This window comes from Momordica charantia, assembly GCF_013281855.1.
Source record: "Momordica charantia cultivar OHB3-1 chromosome 4 unlocalized genomic scaffold, Mcharantia_2.0 BLBB01000004.1, whole genome shotgun sequence".
NCBI lineage: Eukaryota > Viridiplantae > Streptophyta > Magnoliopsida > Cucurbitales > Cucurbitaceae > Momordica > Momordica charantia.
In genome coordinates this window covers 16,187,688-16,206,209 of record NW_028275162.1, presented here as the reverse complement: position 1 = coordinate 16,206,209, position 18,522 = coordinate 16,187,688, and the positions used below count along the sequence as shown (strand labels likewise).

At 37.1% G+C, this 18,522-nt stretch overlaps 1 long non-coding RNA gene across 2 annotated transcripts; it reads right to left on the bottom strand.

Annotated features, from left to right (window-relative positions):
• Window positions 1-365: 365 nt before the first annotated feature.
• On the bottom strand, window positions 366-7,932 carry LOC148211928 (uncharacterized). Of its 2 annotated transcripts, none has more exons than XR_015790119.1 (3): window positions 7,823-7,932; window positions 665-3,591; window positions 366-560 (listed from the first exon to the last, which is right to left on the bottom strand). It is a non-coding gene; the product is annotated as an uncharacterized LOC148211928 (long non-coding RNA). The 2 variants fall into 2 exon arrangements; XR_015790120.1 differs by having other exon boundaries at window positions 665-3,951; window positions 7,823-7,922.
• Between the last annotated feature and the right edge of the window lie 10,590 nt (window positions 7,933-18,522).

Genomic DNA, 18,522 nt, shown 5'->3' with positions numbered 1-18,522 from the left:
GGCTCTTTGGCTGTATAACATTTTCCAGTAAAAGGTCTTTTAGTTATCTTGCCTTCAAGACAAGATTCACATGGTGGTAAAGAGTTCTCTTCTAACTCGTTTAGAAGACCACTTTTAACCAATCTCCCAATCCTATTGAGATTAATGTGACTCAATCTTAAGTGCCAAAGATGGGTATTTTCTTTAAGAGAAACTTTTTGCCTTTTTTTTTTAGTTTTAACATTTTTAAACAGTTCAGTATTTAAAATTGCTTTAGTTACGGTTGGTCTTCGAACATATAAGTTGTTTTCTAACTTGGTAGAACGAATGTCAACACCATTTCTTGAAATGAACACTTCAATCAATGAAAAAGAAATAGAGTATAATTGTTCTAATAGACAAGAAATTGAAATCACGTTCCTTTTAATTTTAGGAACAACATATACATTATCTAATAAAATATATGAATTCTTGTCTAAAAAAAACTTAAGCTCCCCTGCTGCCACAGTTAAGATGACCTCTCCCGTTCCAACCTTGAAAGTCATCTCTCCAGCTTCAAGCTGCCTCCAGGAACAAATTCCCTGAAATGAAGAACAAACATGGTTAGTGGCTCTTAAATCAAGTATCCAGAAAGAATAATCATTTTCCACTAAACAAGTTTCCAAGACAAGTAAATCATATTTACCTTGGTTTGCTATCTTCTTCTTAGCCAGGTATTTCGGGCAGTTGCACTTCTAATTCCCATCCACGTTGCAGTGGAAACACTTTCCTTTCTCTGCAACATGGCCTTGCCATTCTTGGTAGTGGCAGCAGTAGGGTCAGGTCTAGGCCCCTTACCAGTGGCCTTCTTCTTCTTGGAAGTCTTACTTTTAGAAGAAGATGGCGCAGACTTGGTTCCAGAGGTCGAACCTCAGTGGAACCTTTTCAAGGTGGCAACGTTTGTCGCTCCTTCCTGTCCTTATTTTTCATAAGAGACTGGTAGGTCTGTAGCTCATTCAAGAGCATGGTAAGGGTGTATTCTAGCTTATTCATAACCGCATTGCTGCGGAATTGCAGGAAACTCTTCGGAAGAGATTCTAGAATAAATCTGGCCTGACTCTGCTCGTCTATGACGGCCCCATTCGACCTTGCCACATTGAAGTTGACCATCAGGTTGAGAACGTGTTCTCACACTGAGGAATCCTCCTTCATGTGGGAGTTGTAAACGAACTTTAGGGCTTCATGTCGAGCTTGTGAGGATGTGTCCAAACATGCTCTGCAGCGAGTCTGTGATCTCCTTAGTGCTGACCATGTTCTCGTGCTTCTTGGCAAGCACATCAGATATTCTCGCCAAGATGTAGACCTTGGCCTTGTCATTTGCCTTGATCCACATGTCAAAGCAGTGCGCACCACCACATTGGCGTTAGGTGCAGGAGTTTGAGGACAATCCTCTTGCAAGACGGACCTAAGATCCTCTATAACTAGTATAGTGTTTAGATTTGATTTCCATTCTTTGTAATTTTCGCCGTTTAGTTTTTCCGCGGCTAACAATGCAATAATAGAAGTCGACATGCTGAAAGTAAAAACAAACATATATTAGTTTCATGCATTATTCTTTAAACCCAATAAAATTTTAGCATAAATAATTAAGCACCCTAACAAAATTGTTTTGCAACGACGCTTAAGTGATTTAAAGCAACAGTTACCGTAGGGCAAACAACTACTCCTTCACTGAATTGAGACGTTCTCAACTAAATTTTACACCAAAATAACTCTTATTCTTATAATTTTAGTCATCGTTTATTTGGTCAGGGAATTGCTAACTAGGTTAACAACTCCCCGTAAGTGTGACCCACCATTTTCAAACCTCAGAGGCCCACCCCAATAATCCCGTCGTAGGGAAGGAAAATATTGGAGCAAAAACTAAGAGACCCTTATCCATTTCTGGAGTTTGCCTTGGTTTTGATTCCATACAATGAACCCTCCATAGGGATGGTTGCTCTAGGACGACACGCAGGTCATGTATGAAATTCACGGTGCAAACCAATGATGGAGAGCATAGGATGTGTTGTCACACGTTCTTCTCCCACTTACTATGAATACTAACTCCATTCACCTCGATATTGAACCATGCAAACACCTTCCGTAGGGAGGCCGCGCCCAAGGCGACACAAGGCCGAGCATGGAATTCACAGAGTGAATATAAAGGAGAACGTGAGAAAGAGAGAAAAATATGTTATAATACCTTGTATATCAAATATATACGTTGTATATTACATATTCTCTTTCACTCCTACTTAGTATTCTAAGACTAGGGTATATAACTTAGATAAATCCCGGCTAAGTGAATTTTTGGTTGGCCAAATATAACTATTTATATTGGTAGTTGTACATTAATGTTTTAGTTTATTACACATTTTAATAAACTAAGGACATTATTGCATGTATATAAAATATTGACTAATTCAACCCCAAGGTCGGTTCTCAGCTAAAGGTGTTCCCTTACGGTCAGCTTAACTACCTCAACCTTAGACAGAACCCTGCTTAGACAGGGTTCCCTTATAGGCAATTTGTTATATTTAGTCTTTTATTATTTCATTTTAAACCTAGTTAAAACAAAAGAAAAGACTACCCTATAATCATATTACAAGATATAACCTAAGGTCTAATTAATTTTAAATCCCTTTAAATTAACTTAGACCTTATGTTTGCATGCAATTCTTTATTATAAATTTTTATTTCTATCTACCAAAATTTATAACTCTTATAAAATTTAAGAAATTAAAACTATAGACATACATTGCAAGCATACATTAATATAAGAATTATATTAACTAAAGTAATGTCATGCTCAATGCAACTTTATTTTCGTCTCATTCATATAACACTTATATTAATTAATTATGAAAATAAACATGCTATCGTACGTTATTACTATTATAACTATATGATGCATGATTATACATACATACTATATATCAAATATACATATTATGCATGTAACCTATGGTGGGATTTTAAAACTATATGGCATACAATATGCAATATACATTTAATTAATATACATATTCATAATGCATAAAGCAAAGTTGGACCGGATTTTGGCACCTTAAGAAAGCAAAATAAAATAAACAAATAAAAAATAAAACGCCCGCAACTGCCCTCGAACCTTGAACCAGAGCATCGGAATCACGTCAAAAAACACCCAGGACAGCGCCTCGGCGCCTAAGGGCAGCGCCACGGCTCTGATGCAGCAAAAAACCGCAGCAGCAAAGCTACGACACTAAAGCACAAACGTTATGTTTTGTCCCCGCAGAGCCATGGCACTGTCTATGTGGCCTGCTTCGTCTTCTTCGCTGTTTTCTGTAACTTTTCGCCCAATCCGATGCCACGAACAGCTTTCGAGCGACCCAGACTTAAAGACTTGATACAGAAACTCAATGCCTAAAACACCGGGCCCTTACATGATCAAATCAAGAAGTAAATTGCTATTTACATGCCAAAAATTGGAAAATTTCCAACCCACAAACCCATATTTCGAAAATGAGAAAACACCCACCAAGAACACCGATTTTGTTCCCAAAAAATTAGAACATCAACACCGCTCTGATACCAATTGATGGGATGTGAGTTCTGTAGTGGAAGAGATGATCATCTTTCATCAATTTTGAGAAACAAAACCAAATGTACCAAAAAAAAAAAGAATACGGGGGAAAAGAACATGTTTCCCTTTATCTTTGAAGAACGTTTCTTCAATGAATCCTCTGAACACCACCAAACAATCTTCCTTACTATCCTCAGGGTGCGACGATCTTGCTTGTGGGAGCGCCAGTTTAACGAGAGGGAGAAATGAAAGCGTGTGCTTGAGAGGAATGCTTTTACAGAGAGTTGTAGGGGAGACAGTTTTAGAGGTTCTATTGCAAAACTGTTTTTGCAACGAAAAAGACAAGTGATGTGGGGAGTTACCCCATGTAACAACTCCCCACTCCCGTGCTAAAATGTAGGCGAGGCGAGTTAAACATTAATTATTAATTAATAAAATTAATATTAATAATTAATTAATATATATATATAAATAAATAATTAATCATATTAATTATTAATTATTAATTAATCATTAATATAATTAACAATTAATTTATATATATATATATTAATCAAATAAATAATTAACACTCAATTATTGATTACAAAAATAGAATCATATTCTATTGCATTTCTCTCGTATAACCTATAGTCGTGATGTGCATCTTATGCATATTATTTTTAAGCTATAGTTTTAATATGAATCATATTCATATTAATTTTATTTGAAACTCATTCAAATAATTTCTCTCATAATATATAGTTTTAATTAGAATTAACTATATAGTATAATGTATCAATATACATACGATCCCTTGAGCAATTTGAACATTTCAAATTTTTCCTAAAACTTGATCCTCGTTGTGAGCTAGTAAGGAGAGCTAATGGACCTACAGATCAGAAGCTCCAACGATACGAGAATAACAGGTCAAACTCATTGACCGAAATAATCAACATTCATTCACTACGGGTCACTCTACTAAAGACCCGCAGTTGCACTTTTCTCATTGCAGAATGTTTTCGTGTCCATGGATATATGACCATTAATGGCAAGTCAATCATTCACAAGTGCTCGTAACTCAAGCTGGGTTAAATTACCGTTTTACCCCTGAGTTACATCTTACTCCTTAAATATCACTGCTCCTCTAATGAACAACCCGGTTATGGTCCGACCAATAACCGGATGTCTCTTTCGGGCCAGTGAGAGGGTGAGACCCCTTGTTCAAGTCTCGGAGTCAGCATTTAAGAGAACACTCATCTACTCCCTAAAGTCGGGAGGAGTGAATTCCATCTTGTGAAGTTATGTTTCCAGCTCCCCACTAGATCTCATCCCCAAAATGGTAGGAATATTGAGTCGGCGACTCGGGCCTCTCTCACCCATACAGATCAAAAGACGAGCCTTCACGGGCAGGAGTCCATAACTCACTCAGGATTGAGAATGAGTTGCCTGGTCATCCTATGAAATAGCAATCTGTTAGTCAACAGTGTTACATCTAAAGATTGGCTAGTAGCCCATAGCTGTCTAGAAAGGGTGCTAGTTAGCTAGCAGTGAGAGAGGGATTCCAGTTCTTTGAAAGGAGGTTGAGGGGATTTTTCTTAGATGATCAAGGGAGAAGGTGAAGTGAAGCATTCAAATATTTGATGGTCAGTATTTTGGTGTATTTTGTAGGCAGTAGCGGCTAAGGTCATCTCTTGCATTGTGTTTAATATTTGATGTTCGGTCATACCATCTATGTTCCATTCATAGATGCCGCTTCCAGTGTATTGAGCTTGTGTTAGGTCGGATCTTTCTTAATATTGCATGTCAGGAAAAGAAGGTCTATAATAGTAATTTTATAATTTAGTATGTCTTGGATTTCCTATTTTTTGGAGAGTAAGGTTATTAAATTGTTCTTCCATGTCTTATATTTCTTCATTTTTGTTTTCGGTTATAGTATTAACTCTAGAAGTTGAGGGGACCGAATTTAGAGTTAAATTATGTAATTGTAAATTAATCTTATCCAAAATTTTATTTGAATCTATATTTCAAAAGTTTATTGCTTTTAAATCTTGATCGGGGATTTCAAAGGGTTTAAACAAAGGTTTTTTTTGTCAATTGGTTGGAGTTGTTCTTTTGGACTGAAAATATTGATATGGCTATTAATATCGTTTGGCTTGATTAATTTATTTTCTATTCTTTCAACTTGATTAGATATGATATTTAATATTTTATTAGACTAATTATTTTGTAATTATATATTTTTTATATCTTTTAAGGTTGGAGTGTTGTTTTCATTTTCAGGTGGAGCACTCAATTGAAAGGAGAGGCTATAACATCCTGATTTTGAACATTAGCAAATTTTATTTCTTCTAAAGGAGGGTGCGTAGAGACTACAGTGGTGGCCTTAATGGTTTGCCAAATAGGAGAGGCTGTATTTGTATTGATAGTTTGGTGTTTAGGAGAACTTAGAGTTTCATAATATTTCCTATTTTTTATCCATTGGAAGAAATAAATATTTAATTTGAGTCTTTCCATTGTGTTGTAGTATTCATTCCGGATTTCAATTCTTTGTTCTATATTGAAATATTTAAAGAATAATTCTCTTAAAGGCTTATTCTTGTTAAACAAGAATTCGTCATCATGACTTTGCTTATCTATGCTAAATAATTTAGATATAACATCTAATTGCCTTATTCGTTGCATGTTGGAAAGAGAAGGAGATCAAGATTGTTCTTCATCCTTGAAGTAAAATGGTTGATGAATGGATTTTCCAAATTTTACTGCTTGAAAAGAGGTGCTTGGTTGATCTGGATAATTCGTAGGTAAAATAGTTGAAATTCTAGAGGGTTCATTAGTGGATTGTCTTGGTTCTGTTGAAGTGGAAGGTTCAATCCTGGAAAATTAGAGATCTGCAGTTCCAGTATTATGTTCAACTATTTGAAGTATCTTTGGTGGCTCTTCGATTTCGGGTTCGAAGACATCTTGAAGATTCCATTTAGGATTTGTGTAATTTGATCCCATTTAAGCATCCTCGATATATAAGATTGAGAGAATTTATCATTGACTTTTATAAGTAGTGGTCTCTTGGAGAGGATTTTAAGGCTTTGGGAGAAATATGAGAATACATTAATTTGTGATGAATCCTAAAGATGACTAGATTCGGTTCAGATTTTAATTCTAGTCTTAAGTTTGAATTTTGACATCCAAAATCAGTGAGGAAATTATATGTGGGTCACTTAAGAGACTGAAGTTTGGATACCGAGCCTCGCTCAACGTTGGATTCAACTACAGTGAGAATAGAGTTTACAAAATTTAAATGTCTTTTATCGCGTAGCATAAGTAATATTTGGACATTTAGACCTAATTAATGCCGGGGTTAATACAATATGAAGGAATTTATATTTTTTTTGTTGGTAGTCTTTTATGGCTTGCCTAGAAAGCATATGAATAGTTCACATTTATTATTGATTGGAATAGTTTGTTCAGAGATTTTGATCTGATAATCTTGCATGAAGTCAAATTGTCCTATTTGATAAATTGTTTTGACGTATTTGGTATGGACTAGTTGTGAAGGTTTCTTTCAATAAGAGCTATTTGAGTTTCTTGACTATTTACAATTTTGATATCAGAATTATCTGTGTAATCTTCTTTGATTTGTTTTTCTTTATGCTGAGATTTGGAGAACAATTTACCAACAAGTTTAGACAATAAGGAATTTTAGAGGTATAGACGAAATTATTAATTTTCTTTCTAATATTATAACAGAAATGATATTATTATTGCTAAGATTTCTACAATATAGGAACGCCTAGCTTACCAACGGTCTTACGATTCTTCTGCCGGGAATACCGGGCTTACCAACGTAGTATTCAGTTGAAAAAAAAAGCAATCTTGAACCTTAAAATCTATTGGGAATATTAGAGTTCTAATAAGAAATTGGCTATTGACCTAAAATTTCTCAAGGTTTGATACTTTCTTGATATATCCTTCTACCAAGTTTGAGTAAGGCTCTGATACCAATTTGAGGGGACTCTATTATAAGAGGAAGAGGATACTAAGATGATATAATAAAATCTAGAATACTATCTAATGTAATGAATGTCTCTTGATTTAAGATGCAATATTGAATTGAAATAGACGTATGAAGAATAAAAACAAATGAAAGATCATGAAGATGTGTAATGCAATAACTTGGTGGTATTGGAATTTGAAATAATGTGTGGTGATAAGAAGGCATTGGAAAATGGATTGAAAACAAAAGCTTGTGTTTGATAAATATAGAGGCGAAAATAAACTTACTTGAAAGAAGAAGACAAAATTCGGAAATTGAATATTTTATTCAAAGCTTGAGCACCGTTCCCTTTTACAAAGTAAAGTTTTTTCTTTTTCACACTCTGCCTTGAATATACAACTACGGCTTCCTTTATAGTAGCGGAGGAAGCTATCTAGTACAACACATGGACAATATTTACAATGTGCAGACACTACATAAAAGTAAAGTACAACACGTAGACACTAACTAAGATACATAGGATGCTAGGTGTCAATTTATTAAGACTACATTGACACCTTTACAAAACTAAAACACATATCATGTAGGGTGTCAGAGTTATTACGACACCTTTACAAAACGACGAACTACATCTTGATAGAAACTTTTGGTGGTAACTTTAAAGTTGATTGAGACTTTGTCTTGAGGGGTAGATTGAAGTCTTGTCTTTATTGAGTTGGTTGTTGTGAGTAGATATGACTGATAAAATTGGCAAATTCGTCTTCATCTTGATTTTCGTCATCATTGTCTTGACTGTTGCTTGGAGAAGAAATTTGTTTCTTATATCAGTCAGTTCTTCATCGTTTGCAGCTCGTGCCATGTCTGCAATGAGTCTTGACCTCTGGGCAAGGAACTGTTGATTCTGTTGAATATTTTGTTTTTGATTTTGCGGGTAGATAAAGAACCATTTTTCCACCACTTGTTTTGTGGCGATTGTTGTGTTGAATTTGTCCCACCATTTGATTTTATACATTCGGTGAAGACGGGATATTTCATTGGTATGTGATTGAATAGTCCCAACAAAATATCCGAGATAAAAGAAAATAATTTGAAAATCGCAAAAGAGGATTGAATGAATTTGTGAAAACATTGTTTGAAAAGTATTTGAAACTTTGTGAAATTAGAGACAATAAGATGGCTTCGGTAAGACCGAAGATATTCAACCAGTCATTAAACCATAATGGAAAGTTTCGAACACAGGATTTGTCAAAAATAATAAACCAAGAATGATTGAAATTATTCAGCTAAAACATATTGTACCAAGAATTTTGATAATCAAGGTATTAATATGTTTCGGGAAAGAAGGTATCGGAAAACTTCTTTTCGGTGTAAATATTTTGATTCCATTTTTGTGGGGGTTAATACTCGGAGATTTTTGACTTTTGAAAAGGCAATTTTATTTGGATGGGTCTTGTAACGCCCCAAGCCCAGGATTCAGAATCCGGTTTTGGCACCTCTCTGCCCCAGCATTCCCTTACGACTTGGCTACGCCACCGTCAAACTCTGAGCCACTTAGAAGATCGTAGACTTCCCCTACAGACCAACACGAGTCCTTCCAGCATGCTTTGTTCTCACTCACATGCTTCCTAGTAAACAAACTAAGAGGTCACCCAACCCAAGATTGCTCCAAGTCAAGCACGCTTAACTTTAAAGTTCTTATGATTGAGCCACCGAAAAACAAGGTGCACGTTCCTTTTCCGTGGCTCAATCATAAGAACTTCAAAGTTAAGCGTGCTTGACTTGAAGCAATCTTCGATTGGGTGACCTCCTAGTTGTTTTACTAGGAAGGACTCGTGTTGGTCTGTAGGGGTAGTCTACGGTCTTCTAAGTGGCTCAGATTTGGACGGTGGTGCAGCCAGGTAGTAGGGGAATGCCGGGGCAGAAAGGTGCCGAAACCAGATTTCGAATCCTGGGCCTGGGGCGTTACAGATGGTATTAGAGAGGAACCTCTCCCAGTAAGATGTGGTTCGTGGACGAACCAAGGCGGAAGCTGGTGGGCATGTGACACCCGACTAGAAAGGAGGGATACATGAATGAACTGATACCACATCCGAAGTTTCACCCTTTTTCCATTAAAGAAACATAAAGCAGAATGCCCCCGAAGTTTCGACCTGAAATATCGAGTGACGCTATCACCTACCCTGTTCAGCCTTCCCCCCTAACAAAAGACAAGAAGAACTTATTATAAGAACGACCGTGGGGTTTCTGTCACAACCAAATCCTAGAAACGCATATTTGCCTCAGTGGCTAATAATCCAAATAAAGAAAAGCACAGTCATTCGTTTCCACAATCCAAAATACACCATAGGTTCAAATAATAAGAATAACCAAAACAAACAACAATTCACCCAAAAAGTATGAAATAAGGAAGGACGTTCCACGAATCAACCAAAACCTAGTACGCCACTAGCAACAAGTCTCTAACGCTAATAGCAATGAAACCACAATCCAGCTATCCTAAACAAAACGCAGCTAGTGGTCCCCCCTCGGTCAAGCCTCATCCACGTCATCACCACGGTCGAGGGTCCTGTTTACACCTGAAATAATCAACGTAGAGGGGGGGTCAATATATAACATACTCCGTAAGTAGCCCTCACCAAATAGTCACCAAATAACATCCTCGCAATCACAGGGACATTATACTCAATAATTAAAGAAACAAGCATCAAGAATTTATTAACAGTAAATTGACATTTCAACACGTCAACCAAACTTTAGGACTCTCGTGATTTTGATTTCCACGACCCACTAGCCTTTAACCCCTCCCCCAAGCTTCCACTCGTACTAAACCCTGAGTTAGTACTCCAAGTCTAGCTCTTCGAGGCGTATCGGCCATTGACATTTATCCCCAAGGTACCGACATCTCTTACTGAAGCTTGGCGTTCGACCTTGCCATTTATCCCCAAGGTCTTGAACTGTTGCTCATAACCACCACCCCATGTTAGTCCTCCAAGTCTAACTCCTCGAGTCGTATCGGCTCTTGACATTTATCCCCAAGACCCCGATACTTCTCTATGGACACTTGGTGTTCAACCTTGCCATTTATTCCTAAAGCCTGTGCATCGTCCTTGAAATTTATCCCCAAGGCCCCCAACGACTATTCTGATGGGTGTGTTGCCATAAACTCGTAGTTTGTATTTTGTGTAAAAACAAATGTATATTCAATAAAGTTCTATTCAATAAATTTGTTGTTGAATTCATAGCATTGCATTGTCCAAAATCCAATAAACTAAACATCCGATGTTATTTTAGTGTAACTGGGACAGTATATGTACTAGGTATATATTTGATATACTGAGTATATATTTGATATACCCCTGATATACGAGGTATATATTTGATATACCCTGATATACAACTGGATAATGTCAAGTGAATAACCTAAAGGGTCTATAGTATATGGATAAGGCTGGGTACCTTATCCTGGCAACACTATGGATACTGCCCACTCTGTAAAGGTTACAGACGACTCGATCCAGGTCGTTCGTGTGAAGACATGCGAGTGGGGGTATCCTATACAATGAGTTTGTATAAGACCGGACCACGAAATAGCCAATCTTTAGATATAACACCGTTAACTAATAAATTGTTGTTTCTTAGGATGACCAGGCAACTCATTCTCAATCCTGAGTGAGTTATGGACTCCTGCCCGTGAGGGCTCGTCCTTTGATCTGTATAGGTGAGAGTGGCCCGAGTTGCCGACTCAATATTCCTACCATTTTGGGGACGAGACCGAGTGGGGAGCTGGGAACATAACTTCACAAGATGGAATTCACTTCTCCCCGACTTTAGGGGAGTAGATGAGTGTTCTCTTAAATGTTGACTCCGGGACTTGAACAAGGGGCCCCACTCTTTCATTGGCCCGAGAGGGACTTCCGGTTATTGGTCGGACCATAATCGGGCTGTTCATTAGAGAAGCAGTGGTATTTAAGGAGAAAGATGTAACTCAGGGGTAAAACGGTAATTTGACCCAACTTGAGTTACGAGCACTCGTGAAGGATTGACTCGTCATTTATGGTCGTATATCCACGGACACGAAAACATTCTGCAGTGAGAAGAGTGCAACTGTGGGTCTTTAGTGGACTGACCCGTAGTTAACGAATGTTGATTAACTCGGTCAATGAGTTTGACCAATTAATCTCGTATCGTTGGAGCTTCGGATCTATAGGTCCATTAGGTCCCCTTGCTAGCTCATAACGGGTAAAACGAGGATCAAGTTTTTGGAAGAATATGAACTGTTCAAATTTCTTAAGAGATTATATGTATATTGATACATTATAATATATAGTTAATTACAAATTAAAACTATATATTATGAGAGAAAATTATTTGGATGAGATTCAAATAAAATTAATATGAATAAGATTCATATTAAAACTATAGGTTAAAAATAATGTGCATAAGATGTACATTAAAACTATAGGTTAGAACTAAATCTTAGTAGGGTGTTGACTTTTTAATCTTTGTGTTTTTAATTCGTATTCCCAACAATTTCACCAATTTTTATCTCAAACCCGATTGCTCATTCAAGCAATTTACAAAATCAATTCTAAAAGAAAACTAGTCCCTGTGGAGACGAACTTGGAATATTTCCAGATTATTACTTGTGACAGTGTGCACTTGCACTTACCCTCTAGCTGTTAAGCTGAGGCGCAACAGGACTACGATTAGAATAAATAGGGCAAGTGGGAGAAATTGGGTATGAGATACCCTAGTTTATTGTATTTACATTTCTTGCACTTAACTCAACCATGTTACAACCCACTAGGAGTTTTAGTCCAAGTGGGAGTTTGTCGGGTATTTTGTCCTAATACTCGTAGTTTGTAAACAGTGAACATTAATACATGTGATGTTATTCTGGCAAGTATTGAAAGTGAATTTTTTTTTAATAACTTTAAATCCAATAAATTACGAATCATTGGCTATTATAATGAGTACTTGGACTTTATGTGGAGACATAAACTGGATCAAGTTCAAGTAAATAGTCTAAACAGTCTATAGTACATGGATCAAGTTGAGTACTTTTTCCTAGAGACACTATTGAATACGGCCCGCTTTATGATTGTTACAAATGTTGTAAGGTGTCATAAACGAAGTGATCCTGATTCGTTCATGTAGGAACATGTGAGCGGGGGTGTTCTACACAATGACATTGTATAAGACTGACCCTGAAATAATCACTGTTATGTATTAACACTGTTTACGGATAACACTGATTAATTGCGTTTATCAATGACCTAGATAGCTTGATCTAAATCCTGAGTCGTCTATGAACTCCTATTTTTTTTCAGGATTCTCCTCTGATCTGCATAGGTGAGAGTAAGCTCATCAGCGCTACTCAATATGCCTCCCATTTCAGGGATAAGACTGGGTAGATAGCTGGGGACATAGAATTAGCAAGACGGAATTCATTCCTACCCGATTTAGGGATAATAGAGAGGTTGTTCCCTTAAGGGCTAATCCCGGGTCTTGAACAAGGGGTCCCATCCTCTCACTGGCCCGAGAGGAATTGGATTTAGTGATTTGATCCTAAATCAATTGTTCATTAGAGGGATAGTGGTACTTAAGGAGAAAAGATGTAACTTAGGGGTAAAACGGTTTTTGACCTAGCTGAGGTTACGAATGGCCTGTGAAGGATCAACTTACTGATGACGGTTATATCGAATGGACACAAATATATCTACAGTGAGGGGAGTGCATCTACAGGCTATAGTGGACAGTTCTGTTAGTTAACAAATGTTGATTAACTAAGTTAAAGAGTTTGATCGGTTAGTCTTGAATCGTTGGAGCCCATGATCTATAGGTCCATCGGGTCTCTATGCTAACTCATAAAGGATAAAATTGATGAATTAGGTGAAGCAAGAATTTGAAGTGTTCAAATTCGGTTTTTTAGGGGAATATTGTATTTTATATGAGATATAATATATAATTTAATAATTAATTGAGAATTAATTATTATGGAGAGTATGACTTATTTAAATTAGTTTTAAATAAGTTTAAAGCATGAAAAAGAGTTGTAATTTGATTAATGTGATTAATCAAGTTTAGGTGTTAAAGACCAATTAATATGAGATATTAATTTGGCTTGGTTTTTGTTTTAATAGGAAATTGATATTTCAATTTTTGTTTTTATAAAAAAATAGTTTTATAAAAGTTTTATTTAAAAAATCAAGTTAATCCAACTTCAAAGTTGGATTTTCCCACTAACTAGTGATTTTTGAAGTGTTTCTTCAAGGCAATGACACCTATCTTTTACATGCTAGTGGGGTTTGAAGTGGAAGCATGCATTTGGTCTTTATATAGGTGATGAAAATCACTTGGAGAAGGCAAATGCTTCATCGCATAAGTGCAGAATTTTTCCACTCAAATTTCTATTGTTTTGTCCTAGCCATTAGTGTTTTCCCTTTGGTTTCACTCAAAATTTGTTCCTACAATCGTGTTCATCATCCCGAGGATAGCACGGATCTACCATTGGTTGTCCCATTGAGTTAGGAAAAAAAGTTATAGTGAAGGTCTTCAAAGGTATAAAGTTAATCACTTCCTCTTTAATTTTTCATCATATTTTCCAACATGCTTATTTTAGTTAAATTGCTTTATTAAGTGTATTATGATCCTTAGCTTCCACTGTGCATGTCCAAAGTTCTTTCAAAAAGAATAATCCTAAATACTAATTAACTATATATTTATAATTAATATATATTTATATATGGACTATATTGGATCGGGCCTTCAGGACAGTGAGTGGGCCAATCCAAATACGACCCAAACGAGCTGGCCCATGGGTCAGCCCAATTTAAAAAACACAAATATCCATATCCAATCCAATTTATGGATGGACTGGATTGGGCCGGGCCGGTCAAACATTGACTTTGGGCTGAGCTTAGATCGAGCTTGGGCTGGGCTTAGGCCGACCTTTGGGCTTTGAGCCCAATGATGAGGTTGAGAAAGGACAAGGGTCTCATCAACTTTTAAGTAATTAATTATTATTATTATTATATATATAAATAAAAAAATAAGAATATTATATAATATATATGCGGTTCGATTTTCTAAGCGGTTTTTAACTCTTGAAACTGAAGCTGAACCAAAATATTCAGTTTTAAATTTTATTAACCAAACCGAACTGTAAAACCACAAAAATAAAAAATTTAGTTCGATTTCGGTTCGATTTTTGGGTTTTGTTGATTTTGTTGTGCACCCCTAATTGGAGCCTTGAACTTCGGAGGAATGGGACCATCAAGTATAGCTTATGAAAATGAGGTTTCTCTTGCTCGACTATTCAGAGTGGATCTAAAGGCTGATTTTTGTACGAATTATGTTCTATTGTGCAAGTATACACAACTGTTGTAGCGAGTAATAAAAAGGTCGTCTCCACAGAGATTAATAGCTAAACACCTCAACAAATGCTTAAGAAAACTAACAAATTAACAAAATATGTAAAACAAAAGAAAGTGATGGGACTCAAACACGCTAAGTCAATAAGTGATTTTCTAATTAAAAACAAGTCAGAACTGATTGCAAAACCCAAATCGATTATCAAAAACACGCAAATAAATGATTAACTACTGGCGTTTCAAAGAGTAAGGGGGAAGAGTCTATGTGACTTCTTGTGGCACGTAAACAATGCTACAGCATTAATGATGATGAACATGGAGTCTTCCCAGACTTCCCATATTTTCTTCTATTCAAGTTTTTAGACAAACTCGACAACATATCAGCACAGTTTATAGCCTCACTAGGTGAGCCTTATTCGTAAGTACATGCTATCTAACTCAAGTATATCTAGCACGAGTTGAAGCTAAGCACATCCTATTACAATTTCCCAAAAGTTAATAAGAAGATATCCAAACATGTTGATCAAGCATGTTGAAAATAACAATTAAAAACAACTTCAACTCAATATTCTTCATCATTAAAATCAGTAACAAAGTCTATAGCCCAAAAAAAGTTGACAACATCCTCCCCTCACAATGGGGTTTAGCTACGCATGGCCATAAAAATAAAGAAGAGACAAATTACGAAGAAATACAAAATGCAGCTAAAGAGAGGGAGAGGGAGTTGAAGTTTTCAGCTTCAAATTGGTCCTCTGGTCTCTATTTGCAACAGCTTCGGGGGTTCTTCTCTTCTCCTTGTCCTTCTTCAAACTTAGGAGCTTTCTTGAGTGGGAGTAAAGTGAATATTCTCTAAAAGTGTGTGTGGAGGCTCCCACCTGGTTTTTAAGGCAACAACAGATAAAGTGGGCCCCCAGCTCTAACTTCCAAATGATTCTCCAGTTTACTGTGGTAATTCTTCGGGTAAAGTTTTGTCACTACCAGATTTGTCGTTTTCTGCTTCCTTTAGATTTCGATGTTGTAGCATCAACAATGCTGCACCAAAATATCCAAAATTAGGTCATTTTCTCTAACTTCTACACAATCAACAAAGTAAAGGAAAATAATGGAATTATATTAGTCTTTGCACAATGTCTGTGTAAATTGGGTGCTAGGGAGACTATGTTTAGCTAATTTATATGAACTTTACCCTTAAATAACTCTCTTTTGGAGAGTTATCATTTATACTATTTTTTCAAATCCTCAATTTTCTTTTCAAACTTGTCTCTGAGTTGGTCCATCTTAAACCATATGTCGTGGTCGCCTTAAGATGAAGCTCGATGATCATTGACTTCCTAGCTTTTCTTGAGAGTATGCCTCAGGTTGCCTGCTGCTGTTACTTGTCGTCGATGTCGGTGAGAGCAATCATTGATTAGGTCATGCAGATCGCGACTGTTCTCAGGAATTTCTTGATATAACCTAGGGAGTCGAACGTTTGGGCGTTGTTCATCACGAGGCCGATCTAGATGCTGACGATCACCTTCATGTGGCTCGGGAAGGATCTCCACACTCGGGTGAAGATTTCTTGTGGGGGAGTTTTCATATGAACTCCTCTAGTCGCGCGCCGATGGTGGTCATCTCTCGAGGTAAGGTGTGAGGGGGGGCCCTTGCCTTCCAAGGGTCCTGTGAGACCGAGGAGGGTGACATCTTACCTCTATTCTCAATAGCTTCCAATCGAGCTTTCACCTCTGTTAATTTAGCGATGACATTAGCAACAATGGTGGGATATATTGGTAGGTCGACACTTCTCCCAGATCGGGCCTCGATACTGCCCCAATTGCGAACTAGAGGCATCGGAGGAGGGAGAGGTTCCTCTATGCCAAGTGTGGAAGGAACTGCTAATCCTTGTTCTTGTCACTTGCTGGATTCTGGTCCCGAGGCAGGTCAAGTGGAGTAGGTTGCCCCATAACAAGCTGACCATTGACAATTGGACCACAAGCAAGGGAGTGATCTTCAAGTCGGTCACCCTCATGTCGTTGACCCATACTTGCAACCACAGAGGTACCACCAGTTGTGAGTAAGTGTGGCGGGTATGAGTATGGGGCATGTTAGTGTGTGCCCTCGAAGTGGGAGTGCGAGATATCTGGGAACGAGTTTGAGCCATTTTCTTAATTCAACGATGGTAGGGAATGACTTGTAAATTTGTTGTTCCCATTGACAGCGCCAAATGTTAGATCGTGAAAATGATCAAACTCGAATCTGTGTAGCTCAGACTGACCACACCAAAGTACTTGAGACCTGCAAAATAGAGTTAGCACTTTGACACTCTAGTTAGTATATCGTCCGATCTATATTGAGAAAGAATATATTTTGCGTACCTTTATGAAAGGTGGGGTGTTAGGTTTGACTTTTTGTTGTAGAGATGTGACTATCAAGGCATATTTGACCATAAAAAGGAACCCTTTTCCTTCATATTTAATTAAAAGTGTTTACATTTTCTTAAGATACGATATAAGAAGAATATTTCCTAGGATAGATTAGAAATTTATGATGGTTAAAAGTGGATTTGGAGAAAGCTTATGATAGATTGTCATGGGACTTTTTAGAAAAAAACCCTTGCATGTTAGGGCTACCAAGTAATCTAAAAAATGTAATTATGGATTGTGTTTCTTCGGCTACCTTACAAATTCTTTAGAATGGGGAGCCGACAATATTATTCGAAATGAAACGGGGTGTTCGCCAAGGATGCCCTTGTCTCCTTATCTCTTCGTTCTATGCTTGGAACGTTTATTCCACTACATAACTGACTCGATAGGAGGGGCAAATGGAAGCCTATAAGAATAGATATCATGGGCTGACAATATCACATTTAATGTTTGCAGATGACATTCTGCTATTTGCAGAAGCCACCCCTAGATTGAATGGGAGAAGTTAGTTCAATATTGGAGAAGTTTTGTGGTGCCTCTCGACAAAAAGTTACTAACACCAAAACAGTAATATATTTCTCAAGAAAGGTGTTGCCTGAATGCCAACGATCGATAGCAAACTTTGGTGGGTTTAAAATAACCTCGAATATTGGGAGATACTTAGGGATTCCAATAATCCATGGTTGGTTTCGTAGCTCTTATTTGCAGGGAATAATAAACAAAGTATATATGAGGCTTAACAAATGGTCAGCGACTTCCTTATCTCTTGCTGGAAGGGAAACCCTAGTCCAATCTGTCCTACAGGCTATTCCAACATATTCGATGCATATTTTTTGCTTTCCAGTTGCAGTGGGCAACAAATTAGATCAACTATGTAGACATTTCCTTTAAGGTCATACCAATTCTAGATCTAGAATCCATTTGATCAATTGGGCAAGGATTACTAGGCCTAAAAAGGAAGGAGGATTAGGATTATTTAAGTTCAAAGAGTTCAATACGGCCCTCATTGGGAAAATTGCATGAGGAATTTTAGCAAGACCAAACGATCTTTGGGCTCGATTTTTATTAAACAAATATAGAGGTCGGTGGGATGAAGATTGGAAGATTAAAGTCAAGCAAGGTGACTCTTGGTTGTGGGTTTCTGTTGCTAGAGCATGGAATGAAATAAAATAGTGGATGGGGTGGGGCATCGGTAATGGATGTGGAGTAAAA